Source organism: Atractosteus spatula, chromosome 4 (genome assembly GCF_055471065.1).
Source record: "Atractosteus spatula isolate fAtrSpa1 chromosome 4, fAtrSpa1.hap1, whole genome shotgun sequence".
NCBI classification, from domain to species: Eukaryota; Metazoa; Chordata; class Actinopteri; order Semionotiformes; family Lepisosteidae; genus Atractosteus; species Atractosteus spatula.
In genome coordinates, this window is record NC_142709.1 from 58,770,115 (window position 1) to 58,783,499 (window position 13,385).

The following is a 13,385-nucleotide window of genomic DNA, read 5'->3' on the forward strand; positions in this document are numbered from 1 at the left end:
TGTGCCATTGATCTTGTCCTCTCATCTTATTTATCCTCCATCAAAGGTGCATCATTACACCAATTCTTTTTATATGAACAACAGAGAAAAAGAAAAAAATCCCTTTGACTCATCCCACTTTTGGCTTCAGTGTCTAAAGGCTGTTATACAGTTTCCTTATTATAAATGATACTGTAGATTGCGGGTTTACGTAACCTTAATGGTTTTCATGACATCAATATAACTATTACTTGTTAAAGTATATATTTGGTTGAGAAAATATTATCCAAGTTTTAAAGCCTCCAAACATGAACAACTGATACAATCTATAGTTTCTCTGACCTCTAGAGAATTTGTTATGTAAATACCACTTTAAATGCAGCATATTTAGTGCTGAAGGACTTGTGATCATGTCGTGTTTGTCCTCAGGCCATGTATAGTACCCAGTAGGGAGCAAAGACTGGCTGCATTACTTTGCTGAATTATTGACCTGTTTTGTGGGGCATTGACCTCTGCCTGTAGTGTTCCTGATTTAGCATGTCAAAAGCAGTTCATGTGTGTTAATATCTTTACATTTATATGGCCGTCTCCTATAGAAATGTTTTGACAGGGCTTGCAAGAAAACATGACTTGGAAATGAGGGTGGAAAAAGGCACAGATGACATTAAACCAACAGTTCATTTTTATTATATATCCATTTAAAAAGCCAGAGATGAGAGTAAAAACTTTCTGTAAACTGCTTACAGTATAACCCTTAGGTTTAAGAAGAAAAAAAAAGTATGGATAACAAATTATGAGTTCAGAGTCACTAAAAGCCTATATTTAACTCTTCCATAATGAATGGATCTGGAATCAAATATTTATTTTTAAAATGATTAAAATAAGCAATGACTTACAAAAAGATCCTTGTGGAAGATGTCTGACCTCAAGATATTGGAAGGCAAAGCACTTGCCTATGTGGGGAATTGTTCATTTTCCACACCATTAATGGCTCTGTTTTTAAGTGGTGTTTTCGTAGCTTTATCATTTATTTTCCAGTTCCAAGCAAGCAAACTGATTTCTGCTCTTGCAGATTCCATTAAATGAAATTAAAAAGAAGACTGTGAGACAGGAAATGTGTGTTTTTGACTGTGGCACTGTCACCTTGTTTAAATCTTCCAATTAACGGTATTGTCTTTGCCAATTAATTTAACTCGCCATTCAGTCCGACTGAGGTTTTTCTCTTTGAGAAACAGCTAATAGGCTTGACATTATCTGGAACCCACCTGATTTGCCTCAAAGCTGAGAAAAACAAATTGACTATTAAAGACCAGATTTGTTTCTCCTCCATCCATTGGTACAAATTGAAGCTATATATGAGCTTCTCTTTTTTTCATTCACTTTTACAATTTATCTTCTAGTCAATGTGTCTCATTGTATTATTTATTATTTTCACACACAATTGTCCTGAAACAATATCTTTACCAGGGTCACACGGTTGTGCAGTGTGGAGTGGTTAGCATTTCCACCCAACGCCACTGGGGCCCTCAGTTCAATTCCAGACCTGTGGTACTGTCTGTGTGGAGTTCGTATGTTCTCCCCATGTTCCTGTGGAGTTCAAATGGGTGCCCCAGTTTTCACACACAGACCAAAGACATACTGTTAGGCTCATGGGCTTTTGGGAAAATTGGCCCTGGTGTGAGTGTCTGTATGTGTCCAGCTATGTACTGGGAGCCCGTCCAGGGTGTATTTTGTCTTGAGTTGCTTGGGAGGCTCTGGTTCCGCCACGACTGTGTTTTGGACAAAGAGGGTAGGAAACGGATGGATGGAACCATGCAGCAAGCATTTATTTTTGAAGAACAATATACCATAATTAATAAACTGGGTTTTTGTATATTATAGAAATTATTATTATATATTATTATTATATTATATTATTATATATTATTATTATATTATATTATTATATATTATTATTATATTATATTATTATAGAATTATCATAGAATCTATGAATTGGCTTCATTACTCTGCTCTCCTCCCCACTGATAGCTGATGTGTGGTGAGCATTCTGGCACACTATGGTTGCCGTTGCATCATCCAGGTGGAGGCTGCACATTGGTGGTGGAGGGGAGTCCCCATTACCTGTAAAGCGCTTTGAGTGGAGTGTCCAGAAAAGCGCTATATAAGTGTAAGCAATTATTAATTATTATTATAAATTATTCAATACTGTATACAGTATTTCACCTAATTTCTCCTATTTTATCTTGCAGAGGGATTGACTTAACGGTATCTGTAGTGTGTTGTATGAATACCTCTGAGGTAGCACACGCAAAAATTCAGACGCCAGTGTACATGACATGCAGAATTAAGATGATTAGCAACAAACATTTGCTGCAACATGAAGATTTTATTACAGTCATCCAAGAGGTTATTAACTGATTAAAATAACTAGAAGGGATCGACTTTCCCTGAACATAAAGTGGGAAAGAAATGAAAGGAATGAAATTTCATTTGATGGGTGAGGGGAATAAATACAAATTTATCATCACAGATGGGGAAACCTCAGTCTTCCTATTAAATGTACCACAATGTTTTACTGGGAAATTCTTCAAATCCAAGAAAATGTTTTAAAGGAACACACTGTTTGGAAACTGGAAATGCATGAATGATCTTTCTGGCAGTAAATGGCAATGTATAATATGCTGCACAATACCATTGCAAATGTATTTTCACTCTGTGATTTGCGAAATCAGCAAAGCACTCTGTCTCTTAATGCTGTTATGCTCAAAACTTATCCAGCACTCAACATAAAACCTGTTATTTGTGATTGTGTTCTGAATCTTTTTTAGGCTCTTCCAAACCAATTATTTCCCATTTCACACAAAGTGCTAAGAAAAGGCAGTTTTGCAGAAAAAAGCCCTGCCCTCTGGTGGCCAATAGATGTCATTAAAGTTATCTTATTGCAGTGTCACTTGATAAATGGAAGCATGCTTTATCTTTTACACAGCAAATGTTTGTGTACAAGAATAATCTTCTTAAGTGAAGTTGATCGTGTTTTATATTCCACTAAGGACTTTTTTCTGTCATCTGCATCACCAGTCTAACAGCAATTGTACAGCATACTGGCAATAAAGACAAGGGCAAGTCCATCCTATACTTGCCTGTCAACACCTAAATCTCTGTGCTCTAATGTCTATTAAAGCTATGAGCAGTATGATGTTTTCTTTCATCTAGGACCCATAGTAGTAGATGAATGAATAGACCAAAGAAGTCTAACAGTGTCAGAAAAAAAGACACTCTTGTTTATTCTCTTGCTCTACTTGGTATGAACAATCTCCATTTTAGCTAGCATTGGAAAAGTTCAGAATATGGGACCCATTGCAGGTTTGAACTTTTTATAACCTGACTGCTGACTGCATATCTGCCTGACTCATATTTCATTTGTTGGTAAAGGATAAGGCCATACTGAGAAGCTGAATATCACAGAGCATAACCTATAAGAGGAGCCCACCATGTATAATTTTATATACAGTGGTTCTGTGATGATATCAGATGATTACATTTACAAAACTTGCAGGGGATGGACTTGTTTATTTTATCTCTGGATTCATTGTGGTTCCATTTGCATCAGTGTGTGAAATGGTCAGGATGTTAGAGGTTGTAGTACTGTACCTTCTCTGCGTCAATGCAATGCACAGAAGGCAATAAGAGGCAGAATGCTTAGTTAGATTTTAGTTTATGCTGAAACCATACAGTGCACTACACTGGTCAGGCTGCATCTGGAGTAGTGCATACTGTTCTTGTCTGCAGTTTATAAAAAGGATATTGAAGCATTGGAGAAGAGTAACGAGACACATTCCAAGGGAATAAAGAGATGAGTTATGTTGACGGGTTAAAAAACTCATCTTTTCAGTCTCAGTAAAAAATTAAAAGCTAAAATAAAAGCTTAATTAAGATTTTCAAAATTCTGAAGGGAATCAATTACAAGCCACAGCAAAACAAGGGGGTATAACTGGAGACTGTTAAAAGGCAATTTCACACTTAGAAAACATGTTTTATCAGGATGAAATGGATTATCAGGAGTGGAGGCAGAGACGTTCTGGGAACTTTCAAGTTAAGGATGGATGCTGTGAAAAAATCAATTAGTTTACAGAAAAATGATGAGTGGTGATGTACTGAAAGGCCTGCTCTAATCATTACCTGTACTTATATTCCATGAAAGGATCTCTCTAAAAACAAACCGGGTATGCCGTATTAATTGAATTGATGCTGTGGAAAAAAATATGAACATTTTATATTGACTGTTTTCGCTTATTAAATTGTAGGATTTGCCCCCCTTCTATAAACACCAGCATAGAAAAAAAAGCTAAGATTAGGCGATATCTTTAGAAAATCATATATCACCCTGAAAAGTGCTCATCTTTGATACAGTACCAATACAAACTGGACATAAAAACACAAATTTCCTTACATTTTAGTAGTTGAGCTATTGATGTTTTGTTATTAAGAAAAAAACTAATACGGTTCATTAACTTCATAACAATATATAAATATTAATTCTGCTGATGTACATTGTGTGCAGTGCTTCTCCTCAGATTGTGGTCTGAAAACAACACGGCTGTTCCATACTTCAGTTAGAAATAGATGTGCTGTCAGTTGGTATTGTCAGATCAAACAGTTTGCAGGGAAAATACTCCTTTGTGATGATCTGTACAATATCGCAGTCTACACACATGTACTGTTTAACGTAGCACACACTGTGCCAAATGTACAACTCGAGCTCTACATAGTGTCACTTGATAAGGGAACAAAGCACAGGAGCCATGTGCTGTCTTTCATTCCCTGGGGACCGTTCTTATTTCCAATCATACTTCTCAAGGAAGCATTTAGATTCTGAACTTACTGATCCTATCTTTGCAGGATCTCTGTTTATCTCATTTCCTGGAAACAATTTTATTAAAACCCAGAGCTTTAAGATTATCAGGGGGTGACTTGGAGTTCCCTTATCATTTTTTTCCATTTTATATTCCTCACAGGCCAAACTGTCTGTACAAAAAAAAACTGTTTACTTCTGTGCAGTGATAAAAATGAAAATATACCCAGAGACATTAAAATACAACAAATGCTATTGGTTACAATTCTCATTTGTGTGTTTTAATGCCATCCACCATACCTTCATGAACGTAGAAATATTGTTGCAAATAGCCAATAGCTCTATAAAATTCCACATGTGCATAATTGCTTAAATCCTTGCTGTCCTGGGCAATGAGTGAACTTCAGAGTCAGAAGCAAAGTGTATGACTTAAAGTAGTTTTGCTGCTCATGACTAGGAACAGTCCTAGACTTCTTCACCAATATTAACATTATGTTGCAGAGGACAAGGGATAGGTGCAGCCTACAGAACCAAAAATAAAAACATACAGTAACATGTGAAAACAAACTAGTTGGTTCATATATAGAAGAATGCTCCAAGCGCTTAATCAGCAAAAAACTTGTTCAAACACATGTGCAGTAGTTGTGTTATTATGTGTATTGATCTACTTTGTTCTTCCATCATATTTTTTTAGGCACTAAATAATCTTCTTCTTGCACAGACTCCTCATATCCTTTGTGGAAATTGATCATTTATTTAACTGCCGCAGTCTAAATTTGTCAAGGTGGTTGTCAGTAAACACTGGAATGTAGGAGCAATCCTTGACATGTCAGTTTTTTGGTCTTTGGCACAGCTAGTCACTACTTTCTAAACATCTGTAGCAGTCATCTACTTAGGGTCTCCATTGAAAAGCTCTTCTCTGCCTACAGCTGTCCTCTGTCCACTAGCAACAACTCGCTCCTCTTTTTCCCCACAGCACCAGATGTGTTTTGCTCTCCGGCGTTCTCCACCAGCTTCTGAAATTATCTAACAATAGTTGCCTGTGAAATGACACTGTTAACTTAATTCACAAAGTCAGATGATAAATGTATAAACAGCCCTCAGAAAGGTTATGGCATTACCAGCAATCCTGTGTGGTCTGCATATTTTGCAGAGTCAATACAATGTCATGTTTTGAGGAAGTGCCAGGATTAATTTTTCTGGTTGAAAATTTTATTCAAAGTCAAACTTACCTTTTAATGAAAATGGCTATTTAACTGAAGCAATCTCAGTGTAACAAGGTGTGACAGTGCGGGAGTGGGAGGAGCCGCGGTGAACACCAATAAAAGTCGACGCCCCCATCTGAGGGGTGCAGCCACCGGCGTGAGGACAGCGGAACCCCCCAAAAAAAACAACAAAAAAAGGAAAAAGAAAAACTCAACCGGAGAAATCGGACAGGAAAAATGAAAAAGAAAATAAAATGAAGCAAAAATGCGGCTTTGCGCTAGCGCCACAATTTCCTCTGGGACTGTCGTTGGAAAGTTCTCCTCTTACTGGGGTTTGCTCGTCCCTCCGGGGTGGTGCTTAGTGTGCTCTTAAAGAGCCCCCACAACTGGGACTCGTCCTTAATTAGCCAGAAGCAGTTCAAGTACGTAGCTGCGTCAGCATGCGTAGGCTGCAAAGGAATAAGTAAAGGTTAATTCCATGCTAAAAAGAGAAGAAAAACGCAACGTTTCGCCTGTGGAGTTTATGATGCCTGAAGAAGGCTCCACAGCCGAAACGCTGCGTTTCTTTTCTTCTCTTTTCAGCATGGAATAAACCTTTACATGTTCCTTAATTAGCCAGCACAGCCGTGGTTACTAAGGCGACGCGTCGCCATTAATCCAGGGCTCCGCCTCAACGGTGATCACATTCTCTCGTCATGCCACAGAGGAGTGCCCCATCCAGGAATCAAACCTTCTAACTACAAGTTCAGGTGGGTAGCTGCGTCAGCATGCGTAGGCTGCAAAAGAACAAGTAATAGGTTTATTCCATGCTGAAAAAAAGAAGAAAGAGAACACAACGTTTCGGCCGTGGAGCCTTCTTCAGGTGTGAGAGAGACAGGGCAGTAGGCAAAGGTAAAGTAGCGGGAGAACAAAGGTTGGGAGGGAGGAGGAGTGAGAGGCGGGAGCAGGGGACAGAAAGAGAGGCCAATCAAGAGGTGTGAAGTCAGAATGGGTGCAGAGAGGTGTGAAATGAAACTTCCAATGAATGGAGAAAATTTAAAAGAACAGTAGTCTGTCGTTAAGGGAAGGGAGAAGGTGTGATCCTAGCTGCAGAATAATTTTAGTTTCGGTGGTCTTTCTGATGTATGAGTTTGGAAAACCGTCTTTGAGAACACAGACGGAGAGATTAGAGTGGTCGTGGCCGTCAGAGGTGAAATGAGAAACAATGGGCTTGGAGAGATCTTTAATCTTTACAGCCCTGACGTGTTCTCTGAAACGGTCTCCGAGTCTCCTTCCTGTTTCTCCAATGTAGATGGCTGGGCATTTACTGCAAGAGATACAGTAAATAAGGTTGCTGGAGGTACAAGATGCTGTCTGGGTGATCCGGAATTGTCCTGAGGGGCCTTGAATGAGTGTGGTGGTGGCTGTGTATTTGCAGGTGATACAGCGAGCTCTGTTGCAAGGGAAAGTGCCTGGTGTGGATGGTTGTTGAGGGCGGTCAAGGGAGCTGTGAACAAGGAGGTTACGCAGATTAGGTGGTCGGCGATATGAGATGATAGGGCGATCAGAAAAGAGGGCCCCAATGGAGGGATCATCCTGTAGGATGGAAAAGTTGTGGTTAATGGTCCTGGGGATAGGAAGTGTGTTAGGGTGGTAAGGAAGCACCAGAGGAATGCGGTTGTTACGGCGGGAGTTCCTGATCGGGTTGATGGTCCGGGGGGTGTTTTTGGCTCGGGCAAGGGCCCTGTCAATCACACTGCTGGGGTATCCTCTGTTGATGAAAAATGAGTACATTTCGAGGGCTTGGTTCTCGAAGTCGATGTTGTCGCTGCATAATCGTCGTAACCTAAGGAACTGTGAAAAAGGAAGAGAGTTTTTAGTGTGGTTGGGGTGAAATGAGCTGTACAGGGGGTAGCTGTGTGAATCCGTGGGTTTGTAATAAACTGAAGTGGACAGTCGGGGGTAGTTGATAGACAAGTGGATGTCTAGAAACGGAAGAGTAGTGGAAGATATGTTAATCGTATATTTGAGGGACGGGTGGAAGTTGGTGAAATGGTGCAGGAAATGGTGCTCCCGCCTCTCACTCCTCCTCCCTCCCAACCTTTATTCTCCCGCTACTTTACCTTTGCCTACTGCCCTGTCTCTCTCACACCTGAAGAAGGCTCCACGGCCGAAACGTTGTGTTCTCTTTCTTCTTTTTTTCAGCATGGAATAAACCTATTACTTGTTCTTCTAACTACAAGTCGAGTGTCCGGACCACCATGCCGCACTGCTAATTAGAAGGTAACTCCAAGTGATTTCTGTTAATAACTTTTACATAAATTGTTTAAAAGAATGCACTTACTAACCTTATTTTGCTGATTTAGAAAAGACCTTGAAGGTACATGTTTATTGTTTTTATTTTCTTATCGGAAGAAATAAGTTCTTTCACCCTCATAACATTTAAGAACTACACTTTGCATTAGTTATAGCTAAATTGTTATTTTGATTTTTTTGGTCAATTTGCATATAAACAACTTGCTAATTGCTATTGATATTTCAAGAGACAGGCTGACTCTGGTTATGTATGGAACAGTTCCAGTATTGTATGTGCCGTTTCCCAAGCAGGCTTTAATTGACCCTGAGTCTGAATAGATATTTCCACGCATCAGTGTGGCTGAATCAAGACAAGAATGACTAAAAGCCTCAGGTAAAAGTAAGAAGCAATTCAGGCTAGATTGACAGTTTCCATAGAGGCAGAGTGGTACAACTTAAATTGTACTTGATTACCCTTCCCAATGACAGTCTGGCTATGTAACTATTTCACTAGGTTTCAACACCTCACATACTGTAATTCAACATTTTTAAAAGTCCTGGAAGTTTGAACTGGAACTCGACTACTTACTGTAAGAGCAACATGGAATGTGTAAGGGCTCCTTGAAATTCATGAGGGATAAAGATTTCCTTCAGTACAAGGTCTGAATTACTTAATTGAGCAGTTTGCTTCTTTTTTTTTTTTAATGAACGTTTTCTCCCTCTCCTTCTTAAACCTTTTAAGATGTCTAGAAAACATGAAGTGCTCTGCATTGGAAGGATTGGTATAAACCACCGCAAACTGAAATTGTTGACTTGAGAAGACTTTGAGAGGATTTAAGGGGGATTGAAGTATGCAGGCTCCTCAAAGGTACTGACATAGTAAACCCCATGGACTTCTTCAAGATCAACAATAAGACAGGAGCTGAAAGACATTCAGTAAGTAGAGACTAAAGGGGACTGAGACTGACTGAGAAAAGATGCTGAGGCACCCAATGCTGCTGAAAGGCAAGTGACTTTGCACTGTCACATGTATCGACGTGTGAGTGGTACGACGGCGCAGTGGTTAGCATTGCTGCTTCACAGTGCAGGGGCTCTGGGTTCAGTTCCTGGGCTGCTGTCTGCCTGGTGTTTGTACGTTCTCCCCATGTTTGCGCGAGATTTCACCTGGTACTCTGGGTTTCCCTCCACAGTCCAATGACCTACTGGTAGGTTAATTGGCTTCTGGGAAAAATGGCTCTGGTGTGGGTGTGTGTGTTGGTGTGTGCCCTGTGATGAGCTGGCTTCCAGTCCAGGTTGTACCCCCACCTTACTTGTCAGGATAGACTTCGCTTCCCCCCCATGTCCCTGAATTGGAAGAACCAGTTAGATAGATGTATTCATTTCAGATGTGATGTACAAGTGGTACTGAGACATGTGAGAAATGCTAACAAAGCAAAGTGTGAAGATAACTACGTGTTGGGCATACTGTATATGACTGAGACTATAATACATTACAACTTAGATGGTACAATCATAAAAAACAAACTTTTATTATTGGTATCCAGGCAGCTGCTTTGAAGTATGTCAAAATGATCAATGTAAATATGAAGGAAATCCATTAAAGGAATACACATAATTTACTCGGGAACATCAAGTCGGTGTCCTGACAAGTGGAATCATATCAAAATGTCATTATACCCACACAGATTATTCTGGTGTAATGCAGTAGTTCAATAAAATGGGAAGGTAATTGCCTCTATTAAGACCTGTGGTGTGAAATATAAAGGGGATGGATTGAGGTGGTAAAAAAGCCCTTTAATTCTTTAAGTCTCGAAATCGGCCACCCCCAGTCTGCAGCTGTTACTTTCTTAAGATGTCAAGAAATACCTGAAATGCACAGTATATGCAATGTGTATAGATTTATATAATGATCGGACATTGACCATTGACCATACAGTATGAACAGATTTTCATCTTTTTATCCCTTATCACAAAGCTCCATATCCTGGTACAAAGTGGGACAGAGAACACATGACTTCCCTAAAACTGAACGTAACAGACTATTCCAGGGTCTCGGAGGAAGAGACAGTTTAGAATAGCCAGTAAAACGTAGCTTGCTTGCCTTTGAGAGGTCAGAAAAAAGGAGAGCACCCAGCAAATATCTACAGAAACACAAGGAATAAATACAAGCATATAAATGCAGACATACAGCATGAGAACAGAATTGAACCTTAGACCCTGAAACTGAAAGGTAAAAGTGCTAACACACACATTTTTATATCCTATGTGGAAAAAAAAAACTTTTATAAAATATGGGGGAAACTCAGATTTCACAAAGATTTTGTTGGTCTCTTGTCAAATGTTTGTGTTTGCATCTTTTCCTTTACCAGAAAAAAGTGACTCTTCGGTAATGAATGGATGAAAGTGAATTAATATTATGGATATATCTATTGGCGGGGTTCTAGGACTCTTATGTAATTTGAGGTGAAGGAATGACTCAGTAAAAGACAACAGGAGTTAAATAAGCCCTGAAGTTGTTTTAGGGAGGGAGACATATCTGTTATAACTAGGAGCTATTTTAAAGGCACAAAAACGTTCCACCTTCTGAAAATGTATTAGACTTTTATTACATTTATTTAATTTTTCGGCCTGTCTATACATTAAGATTCTAAACTAATCCTTACAAGCCCTGAACATCAAATAAAACTGTTGGTAACATTTCAACAGTGCAGACTGTGTTAAAATTAAAGGACTAAAAAAAAAAGAAATGTTTGCAATGCTGTGTAATTCAAGATACTCATTGAACAGACAACTTCATAAAATTATAAAAAAGATGCAGTATAGTAAACCTTGACAGAAATAACAGGTTCATACTAAAGGAACAAAAGTTTTAAAACTATTGAACAATCTAAATTTATAATAAAAAGCAGTTTAAAAATAGTCGGTGCAGGGTCTGTGTGACATTCTGATTAGAAGATTACATTATTGAGCTCAATATTCTGATATACAAAATAATCAATAATGCACTTTATCCATCCATTTATTTTTGCAATTTTGCTTTGGAATATTAAGATACAAAATGCTTCTTTAACATTTATCCCGTCTTCTGATTTCCTGTTGCTGGTTACATGAAACTGAGAAAAATGTGACTATTCCTTTGGTATGATTTGTGTGTGTTGATTGCGCCTGATAAATGCTGCAATCATATACAAGACAATTTGATGATGGAGCATTTTGATGATCACTTTGACATTCTCCAAATAATTTGCAATCATCAAAGCTATACTTTTAGCAACACGTTGCAATATTAGAACTGCCAATTATGACAGTGTAAGCATCAGCTATTTTTTTCTTTTCGTCAAAAATAACTTTGTGTCCCTGTCTCTCAAGGTGTTTTTCCATCTGATTTATTCACAGATTCACAATTGTATTTGTGCTGGAATTGCACAAATGGACTCCTTACTTAGAAAAGAATATTTGTTAACTGTAGGAGAATGTATATGGATGAGAAATGGACCCAAGAGAATACGGATATGGACTAGACATGACGCTGAATTACAGGGAAAAAACATTGCTGGAGTTTGTCATCTTCTTTGGATCACAATTGTAAAGAACAGGGCTCTTCATACTGAATTGGTCCGTGCCAAAGCCTGGAAAGTACAGTATGTTGAAAACAATAGTTTATTTTAGCCACTGAGGAATTGTCCAGCTTCAATGGTGTGTTTTTGTTGTTAATTGTCTTTTGTATTTCTGATGTACTGGCTGGATTTGGTCAACAAACATTTTGTCCCCATGGCAGATCTCCCTCTGAGATAGATGTATTATCAGGTTTTTGCCCAAGACGTAGTACTCCTCACAGAAGGATGATGTGCCCTCATTCTATGCTTATCGACAAGATATAGTCAATGTCAAGTTCAAAGTCAAGTTCAGAAATCTGAAAGGGAAGCAGTGAGTGAGTGAGTGAATGAATGAATGAATGAATGAATGAATGAATGAATGCTGCTCCAATGTTGTGCACAGTGTTCGTAGACCTAAAAACTGATTTAGGCATTGACGATAAATAGTGACATGTTCATAGTGATGAAAGTGACAATGCTATGCAGCAGTTCTCAGAGTGCTGAATATCAGTTATACAAATCTCCGCAAAATAATGAGAAATGTTTGGGAATGTAAGCAGCACCAATGGCAGTGGAATAAAACTCCTCCCCAGTGGGATAACATATCAACTGAGGTGAAAGGCTGGGAGAGACGTGCATCAGTGCAGAGGGAGAATGGGATTATTTTACATAACCCGGTGCTGTGGTAGGTAAAATGTGCACAGTACCGCAATGAGGGACTCGACAGCTGTAAACATTTAGAAGTGAAAATCCTACAAGCCAGTCTCACTAAAGAGAGATAGGATGAGGCTGTCGATTGCAGGAAAGCAGAGAAGCACTACTGTACTTTTTTTTTTTCATGGGGCTGCAAACATTTTGCATTTTAAAATACTGTATATCCATGCAGATAAAAATAAAACATGTTACATTTTACGATAATTACATTGATTTTAAGTGACTTGATATTGTTTAAAATGATTAAAGGAAATGCATGAGCAATGCTCCTGTAGTCATGTACCACTGAGTATGTGGTGGGGATTTTTCTATATTATTTTCAGAGCTGGAATTAATGATTGAATACACCCTCCAAAAAATCCATTTATTTCCCTTTAATCCTTTCTAACATGCATTTGGTCTGAGCATCAAGCTGTGGTTGGCATACATAATATATCTGTTTGAGCTGTAATTTAAATAGAAGGCTGCTGAGGAGGTAGTTTTTATTATATGCATATGTCAGTTCTGCTTAAATTCCATAAACAGAGCCCACAGCTATATAGAACTGGCCATAATTGAATAAGAGCTGTCACTGTGAAATTTTCAAACATCAACTAAGCATAATTGGATGAGTCCACAGTCAGGTTTACAGTTAAAAAAAAAAATGCAGTTTGCCCCAAATAATAAACTCATTGCAAATATTCTTGCACTTCCTATCAGGGGGATTTCCAGTTACTAACTGTCTGACATTCATTTAGACCTGCTGATCATGGTGCGGCAATG